The following is a 16427-nucleotide window of genomic DNA, read 5'->3' as shown; positions in this document are numbered from 1 at the left end:
AAAAAAAAACAAAACCCTAAGACCAAAAACCTTGGTCACAGAATATTAGTATAAGGCTCTAGAAGGCGCAGTTCTCAACATTTAGCATAGACTGACCTGAGGAGCTTTTTAAAAAAACATTAATGCCTGGACACTACCCTAGAGATTTTCACTTAATTGGATGAATGTGAGGAACTAGGCATCGGTGTTATTTTAAAAAGCTCCCTGGTGATTTCTAAGGGCAAGGAATCACTGCTTATAATTTCCTAGACACAAAGTAATAAAAACAGGAAAACAAGTTTTCCCAGCAGCCCTTATTTTTAGTGAACCATTTGAAGAAGCAAAATTAGGGAATGACTAATATTATTTATATTTTCTCTGAAGCACTTTGCACACATTTTAAGCTTCATGGTTAATTATCCCAATAGTTCTGGGATGAAGGACAAAGTCAGAGGCCTCTGACTTTCCCTTGCAGTTTGACAAACTCCCTTAGGTGGTCAGTTGATTGTGTTTCACACAGTCCTATTGAGAAGTTGGAGAGATCTCCCCCTCTCCTTCCCGTGCAGTTTGAAACCTGGCTCCATAATACTGTCCTGTGTACGACTGACATGATGACAAGCTGTGATCTTTTACTAGAAATAGCTTGCATAGGGTTATTAAAACCTTGAATGTTGGATAAGGGAAGCTTCCCATGTGAGAGAGTTCGTCTCTTTGTAACAGATTGTGAGAAGGGAAGTGGAGCTTCTCCGAGTCTCTATAGGTCTCTCAGGATTTCCTTTCTTTGCTAGCTCAGCTTTCCAGGTTCCTTACCTTGGGGCAAATATAATTTATACAGGTTCGTTCTGTATACTTTCATATTGTATCACTATAGGAGTCTAAGGGAAGAATTGTCTTTGTGTGGTGATGGGGCTGGAACCCAGAGCTTTACACATGCCAACAAGTACCATTGAGCTTCAGTCCTTAGTCCAGAACGGCAGTTTTCAACCTGTAGACCTCAACCTCTCTGGGGGTCCAATGACCCTTTCCCAGGGGTCATATACCAGATATCCTGCATATCGATATTTACATTGTGATTCATAACAGTAGCAAAATTACAGCTATGAAGTAGCAATGAAAATAATGGTGGGGGGTTGGAGAGATGGCTCAGTGGTTAAGAGCACTGACTGCTCTTCCAGAGGTTCTGAGTTCAAATCCCAGCAGTCACATGGTGGCTCACAACCATCTGTAATGGGATCTGATGCCCTCTTCTGGTGTGTCTGAAGACAGCTACAGTGTACTCATATACATTAAATAAATAAATAAATAAATCTTAAAAAAAAAGAAAATAATCATGGTTGGTATTAGCACAATGCAAGGAGCTGTGTGAAAGAGTTGCAGCATTAGGAAGGTTGAGAACTACTGTTCTCAAAGATCTCCTATTCTCTAATTGACACAGAGGTATCTTTGCTGTATTTCAATAGCTGCAAGGAGCTCCCCCATGGAGTGGATCTCCATAGAAGATAAATAGAAAGCTTTCTAGCTACCAGTTCGAGTCTCCACATGGATGTCAGTATTTCTCTTAGAATCTCATTCTTGCTTTGTGTGCATATGTATGTTCTGTGTTCATGTGTGTGCACATATGTGTGGGAATATGTGCAGGTGTGTGAGTGTGTGTGTGTGTGTGTGTGTGTGTGTGTGAATCTAGTCTCAGCTAAGAGATTGTCTAGGTCATATTGACCCAAGAGAATGTCTGCAGGGAATTGTTTCGGTTGTTAATTTTTAAAAAAAAAAATAAGATTTATTTATTTATTTTATATGAGTACACTGTGGTTGTCTTCAGACACACCAGAAGAGGACATCAGATCCCATTACAGATGGTTGTGAGCCACCAGTTTGCTGGGAATTGAACTCAGGACCTCTGGAGGAACAGTCTGTTCTCTTATCGGCTGAGCCACCTCTCAGCCCCTTGGTTGTTCGTTGATGTAGGAGTGCCCAGCTCACTGTGGTTAGTACTACTCCCTGGGCAGGTGCTCCTGGGCTATATGAGAAAGCGAACTAAGCTTGAGCGAGTCAGCAAGTAGCATGGGTTCCTTCCTGGTTTCTGCTTCCAGTTCCTGCTGGTTCCTGCACTGAGCGAGTTTCCTCAAGGATCAACTGTGACCTGTGAGCTAAACTGAACCCTTTCCTCCTTTCAGTTGCCTTTGGTCAGAATGTTGTAGTACAGCAGCAGAATGGAAGCTAAAACTTCCTCGGCATCATCCCACTTTTATGTAACATGGACCCAGGAGCTCACTGGTTGACTAGACTGCTTTGGCCAACAAGCTCTAGGGATCCGCCTGCCTCTGCCTCCAGAGTGCTAGGATTAAAGTTTTGAGCCACTACTGCCTGCTAAAACACTGACTTTTTGTTTGCTCTTTTTCTTATTCTTTTTTGTTCAAAGAGTCTCACTGAGCATCCTAAATAGGCCTGGAACTCACAATTTTCTCGCCTTCACCTTCTGCATACTGTACTTATGGTGCGCCCTCCACCTATATCAGTTCTGAACTTTGTGATGACTTAAGGTGAGATTCGTGGCTGAGGCAGAAAACCGGCAAAGTCAATGCCTGCCTTGCCTACAAGTGAGTTCCACACAGACTGGGTAGCCTACTGAGAACAGGTCTCAAAAGGGGTTGGCTCTACTTAACCTATATTATACAATGTGATGCTACTGGTATTTTTTTTTAAAGGTTATTTATTTATTTATTTTATGTATATCACCTCTATATACATCTATTACCTATATGCCAGAAGAGGGCATCAGATCCCATTATAGATGATTGTGAGCCACCGTGTAGTTGCTGGGAATTGAACTCAGGACCTCTGGAAGAGCAGCCAGTGAGTGCCTTTAACTGATGAGCCATTTCTCCAGCCCATTATTGGTATATTTTAAGATAAACTATTGAAATCTAATGGCCTCATTTTTTTTTTGAGAAAAGACTTCATTCTATAACTCTGATTGACCTGGAACTCCCTTTGTAGAAAGGCTAGTCTGTGACTGACACCATTCAGTTTGTGTACAGAAGGAAAAAAATACCACCTGTTGTAGTGGTTCACTTGTAATCAACACTTCTGAGGTAGAAACAGGAGGATCAGGAGTGCAGGTCAGCCTGGGCTACAGGAAACCTGTCCTCAAACAAACAAAAACAAGCATAGCTATAGTGGCTTGCTCCTGAGAGTGGCTAAGCACAAATCTTAGAGATGCAAGCTTACCAGCTTTCCCAGTAAATAGATACTCTTTCCTGTCTGATGGGGCTTTTGTACTTGGGAGCAAGAATGAGGACTGGGGGGAAGAACTGCTTAACCTGTAAAGTGCCAGCCTGGTCTATAGAGTCAGTTCCGGGACAGTCAGTGATAAACAGAGAAACGGTCTCAAAACACCAAAAACAAAACCAAAACAAAAATTTTAATCAATGTTTTGATTTTTATGTGAATATTGTGATAAACTTTACCTATAGCTTGCTTTTTGTTAATGAAAATACAAAGAAATCAATGCTGGTTCTTTTGGAATAATAATAAAGAAATATGAGTTGGGCATGGTGGTCTATACCAGTAATTCCAAAGATCTGGAGATTGAGGCAGAATGATTCTTACAAGGTAGAGGCCAGCTGGGGCTAGAGAGTAGGCTCTTAAAAAAAAATCCAGGGGCTGGGGATTTAGCTCAGTGGTACAGCGCTTGCCTAGCAAGCACAAGGCCCGGGGTTCGGCCCCCAGCCCCGAAAAAAAAAAAAAAAAAAAGAAAAAAAAATCCAGTTGTAATGTCTCCTGCTTATAATCCCAGCACGTGGGAGGTAGAGACAGGATGATTACTACAGATTGAAGGCCACCTGGTCTACTTGTCCAGTCCCTGGCCAGTCAGGAACAATAGCAAGACTCACACCTAACAACCCAAGGAAATGGGGCCGGAGGTGCAGCTCATTAGGATCCTCAGTACCAAAAAGCAAGAACGGAACGCCTACTGTGTGACTTGGCCACCTCTGAGAAACGGCTCGAATGATACAAACACCAGGAGATGTTGTTTTAAAAACTGAAATCTAAACGTTTGATTCTTTTTTTTTTTAAAGACTTACTTATTTACTTAATGTATATAAGCACACTGTAGCTGTCTTCAGACACACCCAACCCCATTACAGACGGTTGTGAGCCACCATGTGGTTGCTGGGAATTGAACTCAGGACCTCGGGAAGAGCAGTCGGTGCTCTTGACCACTGAGCCATCTCTCCAGCCCCCTAAGTGTTTGATTCTTTTGAAATGCAGTCTCAGGAGCCAGATGCTGTGGTGGAAGCCTGCTCACTCAGACTAAAGGTATGAACCACTGCCATAACACTCTAGAAACGAGAAACCAACTAGCTTAGAGAGATCTTCCTGTCTCTGCTGGCATGAAAGGCCTGGGCTCTCACCCCGTCTTGTTCAAATAGTTTATCTTGGCTCCAAATTGCTCCAAACCTTAGAGACTTAGAAAACAAGTTTGAAATGTAGTAACCCTTTGAATTTACTTAAAACATTTTAAATCTCTTACCTGTGCTTTTAATACTAAACAACAACAACAACAACAACAACAACAAACCCCTTTTTATTTAAGAAGAAAACTCAAAAAGCTTATTATGTCCAACAGGTTTGTCAGTTAACCATTTTAAAGGTAGAGCATGCAGTACCTTTGAAAGGCCAGCACACATTATGTCCTGGCAACCTGGACAGTCTGTGGCTGTTTTTTTGTTTGTTTGGTTGGTTTTTTTTTTTAATATTTTATTTATTTATTATATCTGAGTACACTGTCACTGTCTTCAGACACACCAGAAGAGGGCATCAGATCTCATTACAGATGCTTGTGAGCCACCATGTGGTTGCTGGGATTTGAACTCAGGACCTCGGGAAGAGCAGTCAGTGCTCTTAACCACTGAGCCATCTCTCCAGCCCGTCTGTGGCTGTTCTTGATAAGACCTATTAGTATTTTTCTCAGAAGCATTATTTATTTTGCGGTTTGTTTCCAGAGATTGGAGGAATGTTCATCTGTTTTTTTTACTGCTGTAACAAATCACATCCCCATGAATTCATGGCTATATTAGTCAGGTATAGCTTTAATTTTTCCTATTTGTCCTTCTGGCCCCATAAAATAGACCCATCTTGCACATTGCTTTACCTGAGCTAAAGTTCCAATTCCTAGAAGCTGAATGTTTACCTCCTAAAGAGGACAATCTGTATGCCAAGATTTTGGTGAAATTACTGTTACATCTGCTCCTATGTCTACTAAACCTTCAATTTGAATGCCATTTAATTGCATTTTCAGTTTTGGTCTCTGATCATTTATAGAAGTTTGCCCAAACTCTTGTTTTCTGGTCTTTCCTGAATTTTTTGTTTTATCTGTTTAAGTTGTTCTGACTTTAATTATACCCAGAGTGGTGTTGTTTTTAACACACATTACATCTTTTAATTGCTCAGTGGCTGATTATCTCCTATGACAGGGAATGATTAAATTGAATTTGAGATGGGGGCCTGCAGGAGGGCCCCTGGGGTATTTCCCAACAGTACACAGTTACCTTGCTTATCCCTTGTTTATCTACATTCATCACCACACCTTCTACTTACTCCAGAGGGATGAGGCTTTCTTTTCGGATTATTTCTAGGAAAGGAAATTGTTTCTAGGAATGCCTTGCCTACAGTCCCCCTTTCTTTTTTTTTTCTTTTTTTTTTTTTTTTTTTTTTTGAGCTTGGGGCCGAACCCAGGGCCTTTCGCTCGCTAGGCAAGGGGCCTACCGCTGGGCTAAATCCCCAACCCTACAGTCCCCTTTCAAATGAAGTTTCTTATCATAATTAAAATATCTGCCATCTTGATTTTTCTTAAGATTTTTAGAATTACTTCCCCAGTCCGATTAACATCATAAAGGTGATAATATCTTTAATCCATTCCTCTATTGGTGCTGATCTTGCCTTCAAAGGTCTAAATCACCCTTTTGCTTTCTGAACTAGCATTTCCGAAAGCCAAAGATTCTATCAGTATTTTTCTGACTTCTGAATCTGAGTCTATTCTATTCACAGTGAAGTCAATCTTTTTTTTTTTTTTCAAAGATTTATTTATTTGTTAGGTGTACAGTGTTCTGCCTGCATGTACGCCTGCAGGCCAGAAGAGGGTGCCAGATCCCATTACAGATAATTGCAAACCACCATGTGGTTGCTGGGAATTGAACTCAGGACCTCTGGAAGAGCAGCCAGTGCTCTTAACCACTGAGCCATTTTGCCAGCCCCCAAAGTCAATCTTTGAAAAAAAAAAAAAAAAAAGTGAAGGCTTCTTTGGGGCCTTGTATAATTTTAGTAAGTGATTCAGACTCTTTTCCTGTTTCTTCAACCTCGTCCCAAGCATTTAAAGCTGTTAAACAAATAGTACCAAGATATGATCATCAAATTCAAGCTGCCTTTGTCTCTTTTTTTTTTTTTTCTTTTTTCGGGAGCTGGGGACCGAACCCAGGGCCTTGTGCCTGCTAGGCAAGCGCTCTACCACTGAGCTAAATCCCCAACCCCTTCAAGCTGCCTTTGTAATTCAGCATAATGACCCTCACCTAGCAACTGACCCTGGGGAATATCAATGCCTCTAGCTTGATTTTGTTGTTCTATGACACTAGCTTCCTCTTTCCACCATGTTTGCCATTGTGACTGAGGACCAGCTTCCAATGAATGCTGTTACCAAATCTTTCCAGTCTTGGTGGATAATTCTGTTCTGAGTTACCCAGGAATTTAATATCTGCTACACATAGGATGAATGCATACCATAGGAAATGGCCACTTCCTTAAATCTCCTCCGCTGTTGATTGCCCTGGTGCTGTTTGTATTCTGATGCTAATTCTGCTTCCTCAAGAGGGGCTGAGGAGTGGATCACATACTCAGGTGGCTTCACGTGAACATTCTCCCCATTTTAACTGCTCAAATAAAGGCTAGAGCCTGTGATTGGTCAGCAGAAGGGAAGGGGGCGCCGGAGGTTTTGGAGAGAGAGAGGAGAGAGAAGGGAGGAGAACAGAGGAAGACCAGAACCACATGGCCTGAAGAAGTCGCAAGTACAAGAGATCTCGTAGCTAGGGAATAGAGTAAGTGTAGTGGTAAATCTGCCCAATTCGGGTGTACAGCTTATAAATATTATAACTGAGTTGTGTGTTCTTTGCACGGGCTAATTGGGGTTGGAGATTTACTACAACACTCCTCAAATTTAATGTCTATAGGATTCCATTTAATTTCTTTTTTTTTTTTTAAAGATTTATTCATTTATTATATTATAAGTACACTGTAGCAGTCTTCAGACACACCAGAAGAGGGGATCAGATCCCGTTACAGATGGTTGTGAGCCACCATGTGGTTGCTGGGAATTGAACTCAGGACCTCTGGAAGAGCAGTCGGTGCTCTTAACCGCTGAGCGATCTCTCCAGCCCCCATTTAATTTCATTATAACCTTGTGGGCACCTATCATCTCCTGGTACATAACTTGATAAACTAAGGGTTTTCTAACAACCTGGGACTGGGACTGCCCCCTTTTGGTTTTATTGTTCCATAATGTGATATGCACCTGTCTAGATTCCTCTGTCTGTATGCATTTTTCTTATTCTTGTTTACAAGTCTCTTCTAATTTCCTTCTAAGGCTTGTATCTTATCAATACATTTTTCATATTTTTCTTCTTCCTGTATCTCTAAAGGTCTTTTCTTTGAGCAGGTACAGAAAGCCACTATGGCTACTAAGAATAAAGCATAGGTACTGGAGAGATGGCTCAGCAGTTAAGAGCACTGACTGCCTAGCAAGCGCAAGGCCCTGGGTTCGGTCCCCAGCTCCGAAAAAAAAAAAAAAAAAAAAAAAAAAAGAGCACTGACTGTTCTTCCAGAGGTCCTGAGTTCAATTCCCAGCAACCACATGGTGGCTCACAACCATCTGTAATGAGGATCCATTGCCCTCTTTGATGTGTCAGAAAACAGTGACAGTGTACTCACATGTATAAAATAAATAACTCTTAGAAAAAAAAGAATAAAGTATAAATTACCCAAATGATAATAATCGCCTTTTTTTTAAGATTTATTCATTTATTATATATAAGTACACTGTAGCTGTCTTCAGATACACCAGAAGAGGGCATCGGATCTCTTTACAGATGGTTGTGAGCCACCATGTGGTTGCTGGGAATGGAACTCAGGACCTCTGGAAGAGTAGTTGGGTGCTCTTAACCGCTGAGCCATCTCTCCAGCCCAATAATTGTCATTTGTATTAAGCCAATATACCAGTTAAACCATTTAGCTTTTCACTTTCCATTTTCAAGCCATTTAGAGTAGCTCTACACAGGGTTCTGAAGCTTTCTGTACTGGGCTTCCCATCTTTAACTCTCTCTTGAGGACTTCCCAGATAGCTTACCAACTGATGGCTTCTCAGTTTGTCCTCAGCTGGAGTGATCTCTCTGTTCGTGGGCTCTTGTCACAAGTTGGGATGCCAAAATGTTGTTTGAAAAAACTAAATTCTAGGGGTTGGGGATTTAGCTCAGTGGTAGAGCGCTTGCCTAGGAAGGCATAAGGCCCTGGGTTCGATCCCCAGCTCCAAAAAAAAAAAAACCAAAAAAAAAAAAAAAAACTAAATTCTAAACGCAGGCTCAGGAGCCAGGCACTGTTGTAAAAGCCTGGTAGCTCAGAGAGGCAGAGAAATCACCCAGCTGCCCTACCTTCTCCACCAACATCCCAGAAGGGGAAAAAAACCTGTTCTCCTTGTTCACATGGCCTTACATACCCTTCTACTCAAAACCCCTCCTTTCCATGGCTATGTTCACTCCCTGGGCACTCGGTGCAGTTCTGAACCTAGGGTTGACTTTATTTAGCTCGTGGATTAAAGGTATGTGCTTTGCACTTGTGTGCGCTTACAGTAAACAGAAAGCTCTAGGATCAAAGGCCGAGCCACCATTAGGAACAGTTCACAATCTCCAGGTTCACCATATGATCAAATGCCCTGCAACGGTGATACCCGGTGCACCTCTTGCTCTCTAGGGTGGGCAGCTCCTTAAAGTCTCAGCTCTGTGCTGGCAAGATGGATCATTAGGTAACAGTTCTTGCCCACTCACCCCAAACTTATACATACATACATACATACAAACAATACATTAAAAATAATTTAAAGCTTCTGCATTCTGTTTCATGTGGGCTGGTGATTTTCACAGACCCAGTATATCTCTCCATAATAGTTAAGGTAACTGGAGCTGGGGCAAGTACAATTAGATGTTCTGTTCTTCCTCAAGATTTCTATTCTTTCATATTTTTTTTTCAGTGGTTTCAGAACTTGAGGTGCTGTAAGGGTGTGGCTAAGTGTGTGCTTGGGCTGTTCTCAGACTTTTGTAGCTATCGTTTGGGGCAAATCTTTAATGGTTCAGCATCTTTTTGCTGTTGTTGTTGTTGTTGCTGTTGCTTTTTTTTTGGAGCTGGGGACCGAACCCAGGGCCTTGCGCTTCCTAGGCAAGCGCTCTACCACTGAGCTAAATCCCCAACCCCGTTGCTGTTGCTTTTTGAGGCAGGGTTTCTCTGAGTAGCCTTGGCTGTCCTGGAACTCATTTTGTAGACTAGGCTGCCCTCCAGCTCACAGATATCCACCCCAGTGCTGGGATTAAAGGTGTTTGCCACTACTGCCTGGCATGGCACAGCAGCTATAGTATCCTGGACCTCATATAAGTTAGTCAAGTATTCTAGCCCTGGGGTTGGGGATTTAGCTCAGTGGTAGCCCTGGGTTCGGTCCCAAGCTCCGAAAAAAAGAAAAAAGAAAAAGAAAAAGTATTCTAGCCCTGATCTACAACCACAGCTCCCTTCCCTGGGATTTAAAAAAAAAAGGATGCTATGTGTTTGCTTGTTTGTTTGCTTATTTATTTCTTGTTGTTGTTGTTTTGAGACAGAGCTTTATTATAATAGCCCTGGCTGTCCTAAACTATGTGTTGGTGTCCAAGAGTCACCCACAAACTACACAAACACCCATCTTGTCAGACAGGGATGGTTTATTGAACACATACCCTAAAACTGATTGATCAGGGCCATAGCTCAGGATTTGGGGGCTGAGGCTACGACCCCAAACATCTATCAGGGACGGCTTATAAAGGGAAAAACCACAATGAGCTCATATGCGGGTGTAGGAAGTGCTGCTCAGTGGTGGGCTCTGACTATTTTGGCTAGCTAGACAGAATAGTTCTAACTGACTTTCATTTTGATCGGTCCCAAGTTACGCTTATGGTTGTCGAATTTCTTAAGAGTAACGAATCCTGGGGGTTGGGGATTTAGCTCAGTGGTAGTGCGCTTGCCTAGGGAAGCGCAAGGCCCTGGGTTGGTCCCCAGCTCCGGAAAAAAAAAAAAAGAACCAAAAAAAAAAAAAAAAAAAAAATGTGAATCCCAGAACATATAGAATGTAACAGGGCGTGTGGTCAGCATGACCCTGCTCTGAGTCAAGTTATTTCTCTGCTTCAATGACTGGCAGGCGTATTACAGCCTCAATATGAAATAGCTGGCAGGCATGGGACAAAATGGCTACAGCTATGCTGGGGGCTGGGGATGAAGGGGGACAGGCCCAACACCTATGTAGATCAGGTTAACTTCAAATTCAGAGATCCACCTGCTTCTACCTCCCAGTGCTAGGATCAAAGGTGTGTGCTACCACACCCAGCCTAAAACATTTAAGAGGTTTTATATGTATGGGTGTGTGTATGCCATGTGCGGGCAGGTGCTATTGGAGGCCAGAAGAGGGCTGTCAGACCCAGAGCTGGAGCTGTAGGCCGTTGTGAGTCACCTCATATGTGTACTGGGAACTGAACAGGGTTCTCTGGAAGAGCAGAAAGTGCTGTTAACCAGCAATCCACCTCAGGAACCCACATTTTATTGCATCCATTTCTGAGATCCAGAGGGGGAGAGGAAGGGAGCAAGGGAATGGTTCAGATGCATGCCCAGAGGCCAGGACACAACTTGAGGGAGTCAGTCTTCTCCTTCCACTTTGTGGGACTAGAGGGTTGAACTCAGATCATCGGATTTGGCAGCAAGTGCCCTTGCCCACTGAGCCATGTCTTCCCTGAGATTTTGAAGGTTTTCCTTTCTTCCTTTATCGCTCTGTAGCACTGGTAAGGCAGCCTGTTTTCCTGTTCTGCTGGAAAAATTATCCCATAGTCTTAACGTATCATTCACCATCTGATTCTCTCCTGATTTATTGTCTCTCAGTTTTTACATTTGATTGACCCCTTACTTTGAGCACTGCCTGAGCTTGTGACTGATAACAGCAGTCAGGGCTTTATGAGCTTAATCAGAACTCTGTTGATCAATGCTAAAACTCTGAACTTTTGAAATCTTAGTACAACAGTAGTGTAGACGGAGAAAGGAATCTGAAACATTCTCTTTAAAAAAAAAAAAGATTTATTACATAAGTAAACCGTAGCTGTCTTCAGACACACCAGAAGAGGGCATCAGACCTCATTACAGATGGTTGTGAGCCACCATGTGGTTGCCAGGATTTGGACTCAGGACCTCTGGAAGAGCAGTCAGTGCTCTCAACCGCTGAGCCATCTCTCCAGCCCTAAACCTTAAAAATTAACAATTTCTGAACTGAAGCTTTTTCAGTATCAAAACAAAGAAGCTTTAAATCATATTGTAAGGTCTATGGGGAGACCGGCAACTTTACTTTCCTGGTCCTTTGATAGTGCATCATTACACATGTCTTCTTTTCCATTCCTTTTGACCCACAGTCACAGAATATCTTTGCCTTTACTTTGGATCGACTGAGACTCACTCCTACCTGCCCCAGGGCTTCAGGGACAGTCCACATTTATTTGGCCAGGCTTTGGCATCTGATTTACTCTCTTTGTCTCTTCCTGAATCTGAGCATATACACTAGAAAGATGACTTTCTTCTCTGTAGTCCATCCCAACAAATTAGTCAAGCTAACATCTCTACTAATCTTCGTCTGGCCAGGGATATAGGGTCTCGCACTTGAAGGCCCAGCTGTCCACCTTTCAGGTTACTTACCTGGGACTGTTACTCCAACTCACAAAGCCACTACTCTAGATAGAAAACATCTACTCCAGTCATTCTCAGTCCCCACGCACCGAGGAAGAATTCTATACTTCCTACTGAGGTCTGGTTCCTTGTGCTTTTGGGTCCTTTCTTTCTTCCTCTTGCCCACTCCCTGCATGAGGCATTCCTTGGCCCCCAATACAATCCTCTTCTTACACCTATTTCCAGATTTTTATAGGCTTCAACAGGCCCACTTATAGGCCATAGCTTGTAATGAAAGGAAAAAAGTTTAAAATTGCCCCCTAGACAAAAGTTGAAGCCAAAAGCGGGCCCTGGAACTGCCTGTTCCAGAACTAGCTGATCACAGAAAGAGTAATTGCACCAGCTGGTTCAGCCATTTTGCTCCAGAAACTAGCTAACCATAATAGCAGCTGACCATAATAGCAGGAACTGGTTAACCGTAAAGTTAGATTAAAATCTTAAAGAACAATCATGAGAAACAGGAGGTTTTTCCTTGTGATTCAGTATGGTTTTTCCTTTACATACCCCTTCTCCCAACCATTCGAGGTCGAACTCCTCTACCCCTGCGTGGAATACGAGTCTCAACCCAGTGCACTGGTTTCTGTCGTCCCTATCAATAAACCTCTTGTTGATTGCATCAAGATCAGTCTCTTGTGAGTTCTTGGAGGGTTGCATCATCCTGAGACTTGAGTGAGGGTCTCCCTGCTCTGGAGGTCTTTCAGTAAAACCTGTCCGGCCTCTAACCCTAACTCTAGTTACCATAGCTCCTGATTTCCCACTCACCAGGCCAGGGATCTCTCCCAGGGACTGACTGGCAGCTCAGTTTTACTCACATGCCCACTGTCAGATGAACCCAATACCCCTGGTCCTGGTAGACTCTTATTCAAGGTGGATGGAAGCACTCCCTACCAAAAAAAAAAAAAAAAAAAAAAAAGGATCAAAGAGTCTTAAATCTTCTCCTCTGAGAGATCGTCTCTCACTTCAGAATTCCCAACCTCCCCTCAATCAGATAATGACCCTTGAGTTTACTTCTCAAATCTCTCAAACTTTATCCAAATCTATAAAGATCCCTTATCACACTCAGTCCTTGGGAAAGGCTGAGGAAAAGAAAAACAAACCAAAATGATTGTTTCCTGTTCCCTCAAAACCATCCTTACTAAGCTTTCACAAGAACTTCATCCAGAATGGGTAAAGCTTCTACCCTTAGCTTTCCTCAGGCTGAGGGCCCTCTCCAAACAGCCTCTCTACCTATCTCCATTGGCAATTATCTAGGGGTGACTGATGCTAGTCAGTCTAGTGAACCTTAACCCTCTCCCCCAAATGAAAAGGCCCTTTCCGAGTTATCATTGCCACTGCCACTGAACTTCAAGGCGTCCTGCACCTTTTCACACCTAAAACCCTTTGCTCCCAAAATTTCAAAACAATGGGATGAATCTTCATTTTACACTCCTATAAGCCCTTGCTCCCTTAAGCTCCAGAAGACATAGAAAAACCACAATGAGCTCATATGCCTTTTTTTTTTAATACTGAATTTTTTTTAATGTTAAAAAAGACTAAGTCAAAATGCACTGTGGCACAGAAGCACGCACACATAAAAATATGGCACTATTTCCATAATCAATGCCCATAAAATGGCATCAGTACAAAAAAATCTAAGCAGAGACAGTAGATTAGTAATTAGAGCATCATGTAACGTTGGTTTTAGGAAGAAGCGTCACAGGTAAAAGGAGGAACATATGACATAAATTCAAGCATGCAATTCAAATTTACAAACTATAAAAATTCACCACTTTTATGCTGGTTTCTTTTGAATGGCTAAATGTTAGCCTCACTTTTTTTTCAATTAAATGCCTGTTAACAAGCCAATTGGACAAACTCATTTACCCAAATTTACATCCTAGAATATGTAAGTAAACTGAAGACATTATTCAGATGAATAAGTTCTATTCATTTTCATCATCTCTGTGATCAGGTTGCAAGGGACGTGCTTTTCTCTTTGCTTTCCCTAAGCCACTGCTTCCTGCTTCTTCAGGAATCTGGTTTTCTTTTTTAGAATCTTTAGGGGCCAACCTGAAGAATTCCCCGATGCCTTTGTGCCACTTGGGAGTTGGGCGCACACAGACCGGGTTCCCTCCAGCATACTTATTTTCAGCTTTTCTCGACGAACCTGAAGAATTGGTGACCAAGTGGAGGAGCCAAGCACCTTCCTAGGGGCTTGAGAAGCCACCACTTTCCTGTAGGCTCCGGGGACGTAGTTTGCTTTGGTCCACACCATGTTCACGCAGGAAGAGACAACGTTCACCGACTCCCCAGCTACAGATGTCTCGAGTGTTCCCGCCACAGTTTAAATGGGTCTCGGAGATTGCCTTTAATCTCAGAAAAATGAGGTTCCACAGTTGACTACGCTCAACTTCACTGGATTGGGCCTTGCTTCCTGCTTCTCTTTTCCTATCTACAGGCTCTTACACACGGATATTTAAGGTCTAAGAGACTCCCACGTCTAGCCAACAGCCCATTGGAATAGGATCAGGAAATTGCTCCATGTTAGGCTACCAAAGGCAATCCAGTTCCCTATAGCTCCTATATCCATCTCTCCTTCATGGTGGTTTACATCCTATGCCTATGTTCTCTATGACCAAAAGATTACTATAAGAAGTGGCCAGGGGCTGGAGAGATGGCTCAGTGGTTAAGAGCACCGACTGCTCTTCCAGAGGTCCTGAGTTCAATTCCCAGCAACCACAGGGTGGCTCACAACCATCTGTAAAGAGATCCGGTGCCCTCTTCTGGTGTGTCTGAAGACAGCTACAGTGTACTTATATATAATAAATGAATAAATCTTTAAAAAAAAAAAAGAGCCATGGGACACCAGATGAGATGGGAGGAGGGTGTCATTGGCAAACTGAATTAGGACCTCTTCACCAGGTACCCAGAGAACACAATCAAGATACAAAGCTACACCCCACTCTTCCAACATCTAGTTATAGAAAAAAAAAATAGGAGACGTGATCCAACATTCATCAAAGGTTCTCACCTCCCTAACATCTCCCCTCTTAGATGACACCGATACCACCTCTCTCCTCAGGGTCACTCCAGCTCTTGTTTCAGACTTTAACCTCCACACATCAGTAGCTAAGTAACTCTCTGCCTAGCCACTTTGGAGAATGCCGGTTGTGTGTCCCTCCTAGACGGAGCTCTTAACTGCCACTGGTGGCTTCGCCTGTCACCTTATCAACTCTCCCCTGGTTACCCCTTGTCAACTGTTGTGAGACACGCATCACTACCATCCCTTATCCCTCAGTATTACAGCCTACGTTAGCCCCTTAGGGGCACACTGGGCACACTGCACTCTTCACACTGTGATGACACCCTAACACTCAGCACCGCTCACTACCCATCCCTGCGCCCTGATGTTCACAGTGCCTCCATTCTCTGTGTCAGTCACATTTACCACTGCCCACGTGTCTGGGACTTGTGCTTGGCATTCCTCTTTCCAAAACTAGGGGTGGCACCCAGGGAAGAATCCTTACTGGTTCCTGTCACAAGGTTTATAGCAGAATGGCACAATGGACGTGTGGTTCAAATCCTACCCCTTCTCACAGTGTTGGGTATAACCTCTGGCATTGGCACTGGACCAGTGGGACTAACTACTTCTCTAACAATCTACCTTTAGCTTTCTTCACAGTTCGTTCTAGACCAACCTTACCCTCCAGGGTCAGATAGACTCGCTGGTTGTTGTAATGCTAATGAGCAAGGGTTAGATCTACTCACAGTAGATCTTCTCACAGTAGGCTTCTCCTCTTCCTTGGACAGAAATGTTGCTTCTCTGTCAGTCAATCAGATATAATAAAAGACAAGACTTGACAATTCCAGATCGATATCGAAAAATGTAAGGAACTGCTTGATGCCTCCAGTCAGTGGATCATGGACAGTCCAATATGGAAGTGAATATTGCCTTGCTTAAACCCCTTTTCCTTTTTTTTTTTTTTTTAAGAATTATTTCTTTTATGTATATGAGTACACTGTAGTTGTCTTCAGTGGAGGACCAGAAGAGGGCATCGGATCCCATTACAGATGGTTGTGGGCCACCATGTGGTTGCTGGGAATTGAACTCAGGACCTCTGGAAGAGCAGTCAGTGCTCTTAACTACTGAGCCATCTCTCCAGCCCAAACCCCTTTTCCTAACCCTATTAATTGCACACTGTCTTATAAATTTCTTGTCTAGATCTCTTTTTGTTTTTTTTTTAAATCAGGCTGGTCTCATACTCACAAAGGTCCGCCTGCCTGCCTCTGCCTCCCAAGTGCTGGGATAAAAGGTGTGAGCCAACACGCACGGCATTGTCGAGACTTTTTAAAACAGAAAATTCAAAGATTTCTAACCAGACTTTTAACCGCTTGTTTTTATTGGATTATCAGTTCCCACCGACAGA

General features: G+C 42.9%; 1 pseudogene; it reads right to left on the bottom strand.

Annotated features, from left to right (window-relative positions):
• Positions 1 to 13801: 13801 nt before the first annotated feature.
• LOC116907551 lies at positions 13802 to 14275 on the bottom strand (annotated as a pseudogene).
• Between the last annotated feature and the right edge of the window lie 2152 nt (positions 14276 to 16427).

This window comes from Rattus rattus, chromosome 8, assembly GCF_011064425.1.
Source record: "Rattus rattus isolate New Zealand chromosome 8, Rrattus_CSIRO_v1, whole genome shotgun sequence".
Classification (NCBI taxonomy): domain Eukaryota; kingdom Metazoa; phylum Chordata; class Mammalia; order Rodentia; family Muridae; genus Rattus; species Rattus rattus.
This window is presented reverse-complemented; position numbering and strand designations above follow the sequence as displayed.